Source organism: Orcinus orca, chromosome 12 (genome assembly GCF_937001465.1).
Source record: "Orcinus orca chromosome 12, mOrcOrc1.1, whole genome shotgun sequence".
NCBI lineage: Eukaryota > Metazoa > Chordata > Mammalia > Artiodactyla > Delphinidae > Orcinus > Orcinus orca.
In genome coordinates, this window is record NC_064570.1 from 79,218,487 (window position 1) to 79,230,977 (window position 12,491).

Here is a 12,491-nt window from a genome sequence, read left to right on the forward strand (position 1 = left end):
AAACCTACACACATCCTTCCATATACTTTAAGTCATTTCTAGATTACTTATAATACCTAATACAATGTAAATGATTTGCAAATAGTTGCTGGCATGCAGTTCGAGTTTTGTTTCTTGGAACTTTCTGGAATTATTTTTTCAAATATTTCTATCTACGGTTGGTTGCATCTGTGGATGTGGAACCTGCAGGTAAGGAGAGCTGACTGTATAGTGCAATTGACCTTAGAACCTGGTAACGTGAAATATCTGAAATGAAAGAGCAAACCCTGAAAACACAGCTTCACAGTTTTACAGAAAACAGACCCTCATTTTGTTGCAAGGAGTGACATAATCCCTGAGCCCTTAAGAGTTGTTCTCAGAGAAGTTAGTATTTAGGAGGATACTGAGTTCTTTTGTTACGATGTCAAAATCTCCTTATAAGACAGCAAGTTTTGACAGTGTTATTGTGTGTGGCACATACATTCTTTGCCAGAAATGAGACCCTGAAGCCTCTGGATCTGATGCTTGTTAATTATTAGGCTGCCCTTTGGTGACAGCTGCCTTGAAAATAACACTTGCTCCAGCAGGAGGGCTTTGAGATTATCTAGTAAGAGTTGTGAGTGAACCCTGGAGAAGGCCAACTAAAGAGGCTCATTAAATGTGGGTCACAGACTGAGAAACCACCGGACTCTGTCAGAAGAAAGCACCTCTGGAGCAGACCTGTCACAGTCACCTTGTTGCCCCTCTATAGGGGCAGGCACTGAGTTTATCACATTTGATTTGTTTTCCTTTAAACATATTTCCCTCTCTTGGGCTTTCCTGGTGGCGCAGTGGTTGGGAGTCCGCCTGCCGATGCAGGGGACACGGGTTCGTGCCCCGGTCCGGGAAGATCCCACATGCCGCGGAGCGGCTGGGCCCGTGAGCCATGGCCACTGAGCCTGCACGTCCAGAGACTGTGCTCCGCAACGGGAGAGGCCACAGCAGTGAGAGGCCCGTGTATCACAAAAAAAAAGAAAAAAAAAATTCCCTCTCTTGTTTTGTTTTTTTTAAAATCTCTCTCTTGTTTTTAAACAACGGTTGAGTCAGCATTTATGATGTACAACAATATTTATTACTTGATTTTTGTTATAACTGCTTAATTATAAAAGTGATACATGGTTTTTATTAAAGTCTCTAAACATCACAGACGTGTTGAGTGTACAAAGTAGTCCTAAGCCACTCCCCATCCTCCCACGTCCCAAGATAAAAACTGTTATCAAATTTAGAAAAATGGCATTTTTGTTGCAAGTTTCAGGCAAATGTCTGTTTCTTCAGTTAGAGCATGTGATGATATATTGCACTTTTGAAATGCCTAGTAGAGATACATCATTCTCTCCTTCTGTTATTTTGCACTAAGTAACCCACAAATATTTCTCATCATGGGAAATAAATCTCCAATATCATGGCTGCTTACTTACAGTGACTTAAAACTACCCGTGGGCTAAATCTCCGCAGATGACTTTATGCAGATAATTAAAGCCATGGTCAACGCACACTCATTCATGATATCAGGGTTTTGTTTTGTTTTGCTTTTAGTTTTGAGTATATATCTAGGTAGTTGAGTTTATTCATTCATTAAGGTGGCTGAAGTGCCACGTTAGGAAGAGCTGGGAGTGAACCCTGGGGAGGCCAGGCTTGTTTTAATCCTTCTCTTTCCTCATACAGAGCTGAGGCCCCAGGTGCCCAGCAGCCGTGTGTCCAGTGCACATTTAATGGCAGGGCCATTTTATCCCGGCCGCCACCTCCTACTTGAGCCAGGAAGTCTGGCACTCCACTTGTGGGGTCCTATTATCAGGGATAGCTAAGAAAATCCCAAATGTGGCCTGAGCAACTGGCACTACAGTAGAATGATTTTACTTTTTCATGGGAATAGCTGCTACCAGCCAATGTATGGCCAATAATCTTTAGATATGAATAAAGAATATTAGAATAAAGTAACATCCTATTACTTTAGGAAGGTAGGACCTCACTGCATCATTTCTATGTCATATCCTGAGGCAGATAAATTACATCTACAAATTCTTTATTCAGCGTCCCTTGTTCAGGAATATTGCCTCTTGAATTTTTTTTTTAAATTATGTTGGGAAAAATCCTTCATTTCCAAATAAAGCAAGAGGAAGTTGTAATTGGATTTCACTACAGGGTCACAGTTTCTGCCTCGGAGAAGTAAGACTAGGGTCAGAATTCTCTCCTACTAGAACATTCCTTAGTATTCTTTATGAGGGCCTGGTTTTAGACTTAGTGAGCGATAACCTCAAACTCTCTGGTCACCGAGTGAGCAGCAGGGAGGTGTCTGTGCAGCATTTCCCTCAGGCCCGGAGCTATAGGACGTGGGGATGCTCCCTCCCAAGACTTGAGCTGATTCGATTGGGAGCAAAAGCATGAAAACCACTTTGACCAGATTCTGTCTCTTTGTTTCCTGAAATTTCCATCTTATTTCAATTAAAAGGAACAAAGTGCTATTGAGAAAGAGGGGGGAAAGGATTCCAAATCTGACAGTCAGACCTGGTGGGGAATGGAATTGTGAGAAGAGCACCTTTTCTCTTTTTTCATTTCCCCACTTTGTTGAGATATAATTGACAAATAAAAGTTCTGTATATGTGAGCTGTACCATGCGATGTTTTGATGTACATAGACATTGTGAAATGTTTACCATAATCAAGCTAATTAACATATCCATCACCTCACATAGGTAACATTTTTTTTTTTTTTTTTTTGGTGAGAACACTTAAAATTTAATCGCTTAGCAAATTTCCAGGACACGCTAACACTACTGTTAACTATAGTCACCAGGCTGTATGTTAGGTCTCCAGGACTTATTCATCCTGCATAATTGAAACTTGGTGCCCTTTGTCCAGTATCTCTCCTTCTTGCCCACCTTCCAGTCCCTGGCAATCATTCTACTTTCTGTTTTTATGAGTTTGACTTTTTAGATTCCACATGTAAGTGAGAACATGCAGTATTTGTGTTTCTCTGTCAGACTTATTTCACTTAGCATAACGTCCTCCCAATTCATCCATGTTATTGCAAATGGCAGGATTTCTTTTTTAAGGCTGACTAATACTCCCGTCTCTGTCTGTCTACCTATCTATCTATCTCACATCTCCTTTATTCGTTTGTCCACTGATGGACACTAAGGTCTTTTCCACATCTTGGCTATTGTGAATAATGCTGCAATGAACATGAGGGTGCAGACATCTCTTTGAGATCCTGACCTCACTTCCTTTGGATATAGGACCAGAAGTGGGTTGCTGGTAGCTCTATTTTTAATTTCCTGAGGAACCTCCATACTGTTCTTCGTAGTGGCTGCAACAATTTACATTCCCACCAACAGTGCACGAGGGTTCCCTTTTCTCCACACCCTCTCCAGCACTTGTTATCTTTTTGATAATAGCCATTCTAACACATATGAGGTGATACCTCATTGTGCTTTTTTTTCTTAATTAATTTTTAGTTGCTTTACAATGTTGTGTTAGTTTCAGGTGTACAGCAAAGTGAATCAGTTATACATGTACATATATCCACTCTTTCAGATTCTTTTCCCGTATAGGTCATTACAGAGTTTTGAATAGAGTTGCCTGTGCTACACAGTAGGTTCTTATTAGTTATCTATTTTACACATAGTAGTGTGTATATGTCAATCCCAATCTTCATGGTTTTGATTTACATTTCTGATGATTAGTGATGTTGGACACCTTTTCATAATACCTGTTGCCCATTTTTAAATCAGGTTATTTTATTTTATTTTTTGCTATTGAGTTATGGAAGGTCCGTATATGTTTGGATATTAACTTCTTATCAGATGTTTGGTGTGAAAATGTCTTCTCCCATCCCAGAGGTTGTGTCTTCACTCTGTTGATCATTTCCTTTTATGTACAGAAGATTTTAAGTTAGATGCAATCCCACGTATTTATTTTTGTTTTTGTTTTTTGTGATTTTGGAGTCATATAAAAAAACCCAAAAGACAAATTCTGTATGATATCACTTATGACTGGAATCTGAAAAATAAAACTAACTAGTGGATATAACAATAAACAGACTCACCAATATAGAGAACAAACTAGTGGTTACCAATGAGGAGAGGGATGCGGGGAGGGACAAGATAGGGGTAGGGGATTAAGAGGCACAAACTACTAAGTATAAAATAAATAAGCTACCAGGATATATAGTACGACACAGGGAATAGAGCCAATATTTTATAATAACTATAAAGGGAATATAACCTTCAAAACTGTGAATCATTATGTTGTACACCTGAAATTTATATAATATTGTACATCAACTGTACCTTAATTAAAAAACAAAAAAAAACATTGCCCAGACCAACGTCAAGAAGCTTCTTCTCTATGTCAGACAGAGAAAGACAAGTATCATATGATATCACTTATATGTGGACTCTAAAAAAAGGGTACAAATGAACTTATCTTAGAACAGAAATAGAGCTATAGATGTAGAAAATAAACTTATGGTTACCCAGGGGTAAGGGGGTGGGGAGGGATAAACTGGAAGAATTGGGATTGACATATACACACTACTATATATAAGATAACCAATAAGTACCTACTGTATAGCACAGGGAACTCTACTCAGTACTCTGTAATGACCTATATGGGAAAAGAGCCTTAAAAAGAGTGGATATATGTATATGTATAATAGATTCACTTTGCTGTACACTTAAAACTAACACAATGTTGTAAATCAACTATATTCAATAAAAATTTAAAAAAAAAAGAAGCTCCTTCCCTATATTTTCTTCTAATAGTATTATAGTTTCAGGCCTTACGTTTAAGTCTTTCGTCCATTTTGAGTTGACTTTTGTATGTGGTGTGAGATAAGGGTCCAATTTCATTCTTCTGCATATGGATATTCAATTTTCCCATTCATGATAAAAACTCTCAGAAAGTCAGAAATAGAGGTTTACTATCTCAAATTGATAAATAGAATCTACAAAACCCTTAGAGCTAATGTCATACTTAATGATGAAAGACTGAAAGCTTTTCTCCAAAAATCAAGAACACAGAAAGATGTTAGTTTCATCACTCTTATTCAACATAGTTGTATAATATAGTCACTGCAATAAGGCAAGTAAAAGAAATAAAAGGCATACAACTGGAAAGACAGACATAAAATAGTCTATATTTGCAGATGCATGACTGTCTACAGAGAAAATCTCAAGGAATCTACCAAAAGACTCTTAGAAATAATCAGTGAGTTCAGTAAGGTTGCAAGATACAAGATCAATATACAAAAACCAATCAGATGTCTGCATACTAGCAGTAAGGATGTGGAAGCCAAAATTAAAAGCACAAAATTATTTACGATCATTCCAAAGAAATTAAATGTTTAGCTATGCACTTAACAAACCTGTACAGGGTACGCAGGCTGAAAATTATAAAATGTTGGTTAAAGAAAGCAGACGAGACCTAAGTAAATGGAAATACTGTGTTCATGAATTGGAAGATTCAACATAATAAAGATGTCAGCTCTTCCCAAATTGATGTGTAGGTTTAATGAAATTCCTATCAAACTCCTAGCAAGTTTTTTCTTTTTTTTTGTAGACATAAAGAAACTTATTCTAAAGTTGATGTGGAAAGGCACAGGCCCTAGAATAGCTAAAAATAATCCTGAAAAAAGAGAATGAAGTGGGAGGAATCACTGTGTCTGATATTAAGGCCCACTATGTAGCTCTAATAATCAGGACTATGTGGTCTTGGCAGAGGGACAGACACATAGAGAATGATGGAGCACAACAGAGAACCTAGAAATACACTCAGACAAACATGCTCAATGGATTATTTGATAAAGGTACCTAAGTAATTCAAAGGAAGAAGAAATAGCCCTTCAATAATCAGTGCTGGGACAACTGGACATCCATATACAATAAAATGAACCTCTATCTATATCTCACACTTTATACAAAAATTGATTCAATATGGATCATGGGCTTAACTGTTAAAACTATACAACTTTTAGTAAAAAACACAAGAGAAAAATTTTAGGAATTGACCTAAAAGTTCTTTGACTTTATACCAAAAGCATAAGTAAGGAAAGGAAAAATTGATAAATTGAACTTCATCAAAATTAGAGAGGATTACTCCCTCTTGCGAGAGCACAAGAATCACAACTAACTGCTGAACAATCATTGACAGAAAGACACTGGAACTCACCAAAAAAGACACCCCACATCCAAAGACAAAGGAGAAACCACTATGAGATGGTAGGAGCGGTGCAACAACTGCTGGCTGGGTGACTAACAGACTGGAGAACACTTATACCACAGAAGTCCACCCCCAGGAGCGAGGCTTCTGAGCCCCATGTCAGGCTTCCAAACCTGGGGGTCCAGCAATGGGAGGAGGAATTCCTAGAGAATCAGACTTTGAAGGCTGATGGGATTTGATTGCAGGACTTCGACAGGACTGTGGGAAACAGAGACTCCACTCATGGAGGGCACACACAAAGTAGTGTGCGCATCAGGACCCAGGGGAAGGAGCAGTGACCCCAGGGGAGACTGAACCAGACGTACCTGCTAGTGTTGGAGGGTCTCCTGCAGAGGTGGGGGGTGGCTCTGTCTCACCATGAGGACAAGAACACTGGCAGCAGAAGTTCTGGGAAGTACTTGGCATGAGCCCTCCCAGAGTCCGCCATTAGCCCCACCAAAGAGCCTGGGTAGGCTCCAGTGTTGGGTCGCCTCAGACCAAACAACCAACAGGGAGGGAACTCAGCCCCACCCATCAGCAGTCAAACAGATTAAAGTTTTACTGAGCTGTGCCCACCAGAGCAACACCCAGCTCTACCCTGGGACTCTACCAGTCCCTCCCATCAGGAAACTTGCACAAGCCCCTTAGATAGCCTCATCCACCAGAGGGCAGACAGCAGGAGCAAGAAGAACTACAATCCTGCAGCCTGTGGAACAAAAACCACATTCACAGAAAGACAGACAGAAATGACAAGGCAGAGGGCTATGTATCAGATGAAGGAACAAGATAAAACCCCACAAAAACAACTAAATGAAGTGGAGATAGGCAACCTTCCAGAAAAATAATTCAGAATAATGATAGTGAAGATGTTCCAGGACCTTGGAAAAAGAATGGAGGCAAAGATGGAATAGATGGAAGAAATGTTTGACAAAGACCTAGAAGAATTAAAGAACAAAGAGAGATGAACAATACAACAACTGAAATGAAAACTACACTAGAAGAAATCAATAGCAGAATACCTGAGGCAGAAGAACGGATAAGTGACCTGGAAGACAGAATGGTGGAATTCACTGCTGCGAAAAGAAAAAAAAAAAGAATGAAAAGAAATGAAGACAGCATAAGAGACCTCTGGGACAACATTAAACGCAAAAACATTCGCATTATAGGGGTCCCAGAAGGAGAAGAGAGAGAGAAAGGACCTGAGAAAATACTTGAAGAGATTACAGTTGAAAACTTCCCTAACATGGGAAAGGAAATAGCCAGGAAGTGCAGAGAGTCCCAGGCAGGATAAACCCAAGGAGAAACACGCCGAAACACATAGTAATCAAATTGGCAAAAATTAAAGACAAAGAAAAATTATTGAAAGCAGTAAGAGAGAAATGACAAATAGCATAGAGGGGAACTCCCATAAGGTTAACAGCTGATTTCTCAGCAGAAACTCTACAAGCCAGAAGGGAGTGGCATGATATACTTCAAGTGGGGAAAGGGAAGAACCTACAACCAAGATTACTCTACCTGGCGAGGGTCTCATTCAGGTTCCATGGAGAAATCAAAAGCTTTACAGACAAGCAAAAGCTAAGAGAATTCAGCACCACCAAACCAGCTCTACAACAAATTCTAAACGAAGTTCTCTAAGTGGGAAACACAAGAGAAGAAAAGGACCTACAAAAACAAACCCATAATTGAGAAAATGGTCATAGGAACATACATATCGATAATTACCTTAAACGTGAATGGAGGAAATGCTCCAACCAAAAGACACAGGCTTGCTGAATGGATACAAAAACAAGACACATATATATGCTGTCTACAAGAGACCCACTTCAGACCCAGGCACACAAACAAACTGAAAGTAAAGGGATGGAAAAAGATATTCCACGCAAATGGAAATCAAAAGAAAGCTGGCGTAGCAATACGCACATCAGATGAAATAGACTTTAAAATAAAGAATGTTACAAGAGACAAGGAAGGACACTAAATAATGATCAAGGGATCAATCCAAGAAGAAGATATAACAATTATAAATATATGCACCCAACAGAGGAGCACCTCAATACATAAGGCAACTGCTAACAGCTATAAAAGAGGAAACCTACAATAACATAGTAATAGTGGGGGACTTTAACACCTCACTTACACCAATGGACAGATCATCCAAAATGAAAATTAATAAGGAAACACAAGCTTTAAATGACACAATAGACCAAAAAGATTTAATTGATATTTATAGGACATTCCATCCCAAAACAGCATATTACACTTTCTTCTCAAGTGTACATGGAACGTTCTCCAGGATAGATCACATCTTGGGTCACAAATCAAGCCTCAGTAAATTTAAGAAAATTGAAATCATATCAAGCATCTTCTCTGACCACAACGCTATGAGAGTAGAAATGAATTACAGGGAATAAACATAAAAAACACAACCAAATGGAGGGTAAACAATACGTTACTAAATAACCAAGAGATCACTGAAGAAATCAAAGAGGAAATCAAAAAATACCTAGAGACAAATGACAATGAAAACAGGATAAGCCAAAACCTATGGGATGCAGCAAAAGCAGTTCTAAGAGGGAAGTTTATAGCAATACAAGCCTACCTCAAGAAACAAGAAACATCTCAAATAAACAATCTAACCTTACACCTAAAGGAACTAGAGAAAGAAGAACAAACAACATAAAGTTAGTAGAAGAAAAGAAATCATAAAGATCAGAGCAGAAATAAATGAAATAGAAACAAAGAAAACAATAGCAAAGATCAGTAAAACTAAAAGTTGGTCCTTTGAGACGATAAACAAAATTGATAAACCTTTAGTCAGACTCATCAAGAAAAAGTGGGAGAGAACTCGAATCAATAAAATTGGAAATGAAAAAGGAGAAGTTACAACAGACACCGCAGAAATACAAAGCATCCTGAGAGACTACTACAAGCAACTCTACGCCAATAAAATGGACAACCTGGAAGAAATGGACAAATTCTTAGAAAGGTATAAGTTTCCAAGACTGAACTAGGAAGAAATAGAAAATATGAACAGACCAATCATAAGTAATGAAATTGAAACTGTGATTAAAAATCATCCAACAAACAAAAGTCCAGGACCAGATGGCTTCACAGGTGAATTCTATTAAACATTTAGAGAAGAGCTAACACCCATCCTTCTCAAACTCTTCCAAAAAATTGCAGAGGAAAGAACACTCCCGAACTCATTCTATGAGGCCACCATCACTCTGATATCAAAACCAGACAAAGATACTTCAAAAAAAGAAAATTACAGACCAATATCACTAATTAATATACATGCAAAAATCCTCAACAAAATACTAAGAAAATCCAACAACACATTAAAAGCATCATACACCATGATCAAGTGGGATTTATCCCACTTGATCAAGGATTCTTCAATATATGCAAATCAATCAATGTGATAAGCCATATGAACAAATTGAAAAATAAAAACCATATGATCATCTCAATAGATGCAGAAAAAGCTTTTGACAAAATTCAACACCCATTTATGATAAAAGCTCTCCAGAAAGTGGGCAAAGAGTGAACCTACCTCAACATAATAAAGGCCATATATGACAAACCCACAGTAAACATCATTCCCAATGGTGAAAAACTGAAAGCATTTCCTCTAAGATCAGGAACAAGCCAAGGATGTCCACTATCACCACTATTATTCAACATAGTTTTGGAAGCCCTAGCCATGGCAAGCAGAGAAGAAAAAAAAATAAAAGCAATACAAATTGGAAAAGAAGTAAAACTGTCACCGTTTGCAGATGACATGATACTATACATAGATAATCCTAAAGATGGTACCAGAAAATACAATGAAACTACAATGAATTTGGTAAAGTTGCAGGGTATAAAATTAATGCACAGAAATCCCTTGCATTCGTATATACTAACGATGAAAAATCTGAAAGAGAAATTAAGGAAACCCTCCCATTTACCATTGCAACAATAAGAATAAAATACCTAGGAATAAACCTACCTAGGGAGACAAAATACCTGTATGCAGAAAACTATAAGACACTGATGAAAGAAAGTAAGGATGATACAAACAGATGGAGAGATATACCATGGTCTTAGATTGGAAGAATCAATATTGTGAAAATGACTATACTACCCAAAGCAATCTACAGATTCAATGGAATCCCTATCAAATTACCAATGGCATTTTTTACAGAACTAGAACAAAAGATCTTAAAATCTGTATGGAGACACAAAAGACTCCAAATAGCCAAAGCAGTCCTGAGGGAGAAAAGCGGAGCTGGAGGAATCAGGCTCCCAGACTTCAGACTATACTACAAAGCTACAGTAATCAACACAATATGGTACTGGCACAAAACAGAAATACAGATCAATGGAACAAGATAAAGAGCCCAGAAATAAACCCATGCACCTGTGGTCAACTAATCTATTACAAAAGAGGCAAGGATATACAATGGAGAAAAGACAGTCTCTTCAATAAGTTGTGCTGGGAAAACTGGACAGCTACATGTAAAAGAATGAAATTAGAACACTCCCTAACACTATACACAAAAATAAACTCAAAATGGATTAGAAACCTAAAGGTAAGACCGGACACTATAAAACTCTTACAGGAAAACATAGGAAGAACACTCTTTGACATAAATCACAGCAAGATCTTTCTTGATCCATCTCCTAGAATAATGGAAATAAAAACAAAAATAAACAAATGGGACTTAATGAAACTTAAAAGCTTTTGCACAGCAAAGGAAACCATAAACAAGATGAAAAGACACCTCTCAGAATGGGAGAAAATATTTGCAAACGAATCAATGGACTAAGGATTAATCTTCAAAATATATAAACAGCTCATGCAGCTCAATATTAAAAAAACAAACAACCCAATCCAAAAATGGGCAGAAGACCTAAATAGACATTTCTCCAAAGAAGACATACAGATGGCCAAGAAGCACATGAAAAGCTGCTTAACATCACTAATTATTAGAGAAATGTGAATCAAAACTACAATGAAGTATCACCTCACACCAGTTACAATGGGCATCATCAGAAAATCTACAAACAACAAATGATGGAGAGGGTGTGGAGAAAAGGGAACCCTCTTGCACTGTTGGTTGGAATGTAAATTGATACAGCCACTATGGAGAACAGTATGGAGGTTCCTTAAAAAACTAAAAATAGAACTACCATATGACCCAGCAATCCCACTACTGAGCATATACCCAGCGAAAACCATAATTCAAAAAGACACATGCACTTCAATGTTCACTGCAGCAGTATTTACAACAGCCAGGTCATGGAAGCAACCTAAATGCCCATCAACAGACGAATGGATAAAGAAGTTGTGGCACATATATACAATGGAATATTACTCAGCCATGAAAAGGAACGAAATTGGGTCATTTGTAGAGACGTGAATGGACCTAGAGACTGTTATACAGAATGAAGTAAGTCAGAAAGAGAAAAACAAATATCATATATTAACGCAAATATGTGGAACCCAGGAAAATGGTATAGATGAACTGGTTTGCAGGGCAGAAATTGAGACACAGATGTATAGAATAAATGTATGGACACCAAGGAGGGAAAGTGGTGGGGGTGGTGGTGGGGGGGATGAATTGGGTGATTGGGATTGACATGTATACACTGATGTGTATAAAATGGATGACTAATAAGAATAAAAAAAAAGTAGAGAGGATGAAAAGACAAACTATAGACTGAGAGAAAATATTCTCAAAGCACAGATATGACAAAGTACTAGTATCTAGAAAATATTAAAACTCTCAAAACTCAACAGTAAAAAACAATTCAACTAGAAAATGAGCAAAAGACATGAACAGCCATTTCACTAAAGAGGAAAATGGATGGGAAACAAGCCCATGAAAAAATATTCAACATCATCAGCCATGTAGGAAATGCAAATTAAAACACAAGATAACACCACATACCTATCAGAATAGCTAAAATTAAAAATAGTGCCAACACAAAATGCTGGAGAGAATGTGCAGAAACTAGATTTCTTGTGCATTGTTGGTGAGAATGTAAAATGATGTAGCCACTCTGGAAAACAGCTTGATAGTTTCTTATAAAATTAAACATGCAGTTACTATATGACTCAATAATTGTAATCTTGGGCATTCATGCCAGAGAAATGAAAACTTATGTTTATACAAACACCTGTACACGAATGCTCATAGTGGATTTATTCATAATGACCAAAACCTGGAAACAGCCCAGATGTCCTGACCACGTGAATGGTTAAACAAGCTGTGGTTCATCCATATC

The 12,491-nt window shown here is 37.8% G+C and overlaps 1 protein-coding gene across 4 annotated transcripts in view; it reads right to left on the reverse strand.

The window, feature by feature from the left end:
- The window catches only part of KCNQ5 (potassium voltage-gated channel subfamily Q member 5), a 581,761-nt gene that overhangs the window by 150,938 nt on the left and 418,332 nt on the right, over positions 1 to 12,491 (reverse strand). The window lies entirely within an intron of this gene.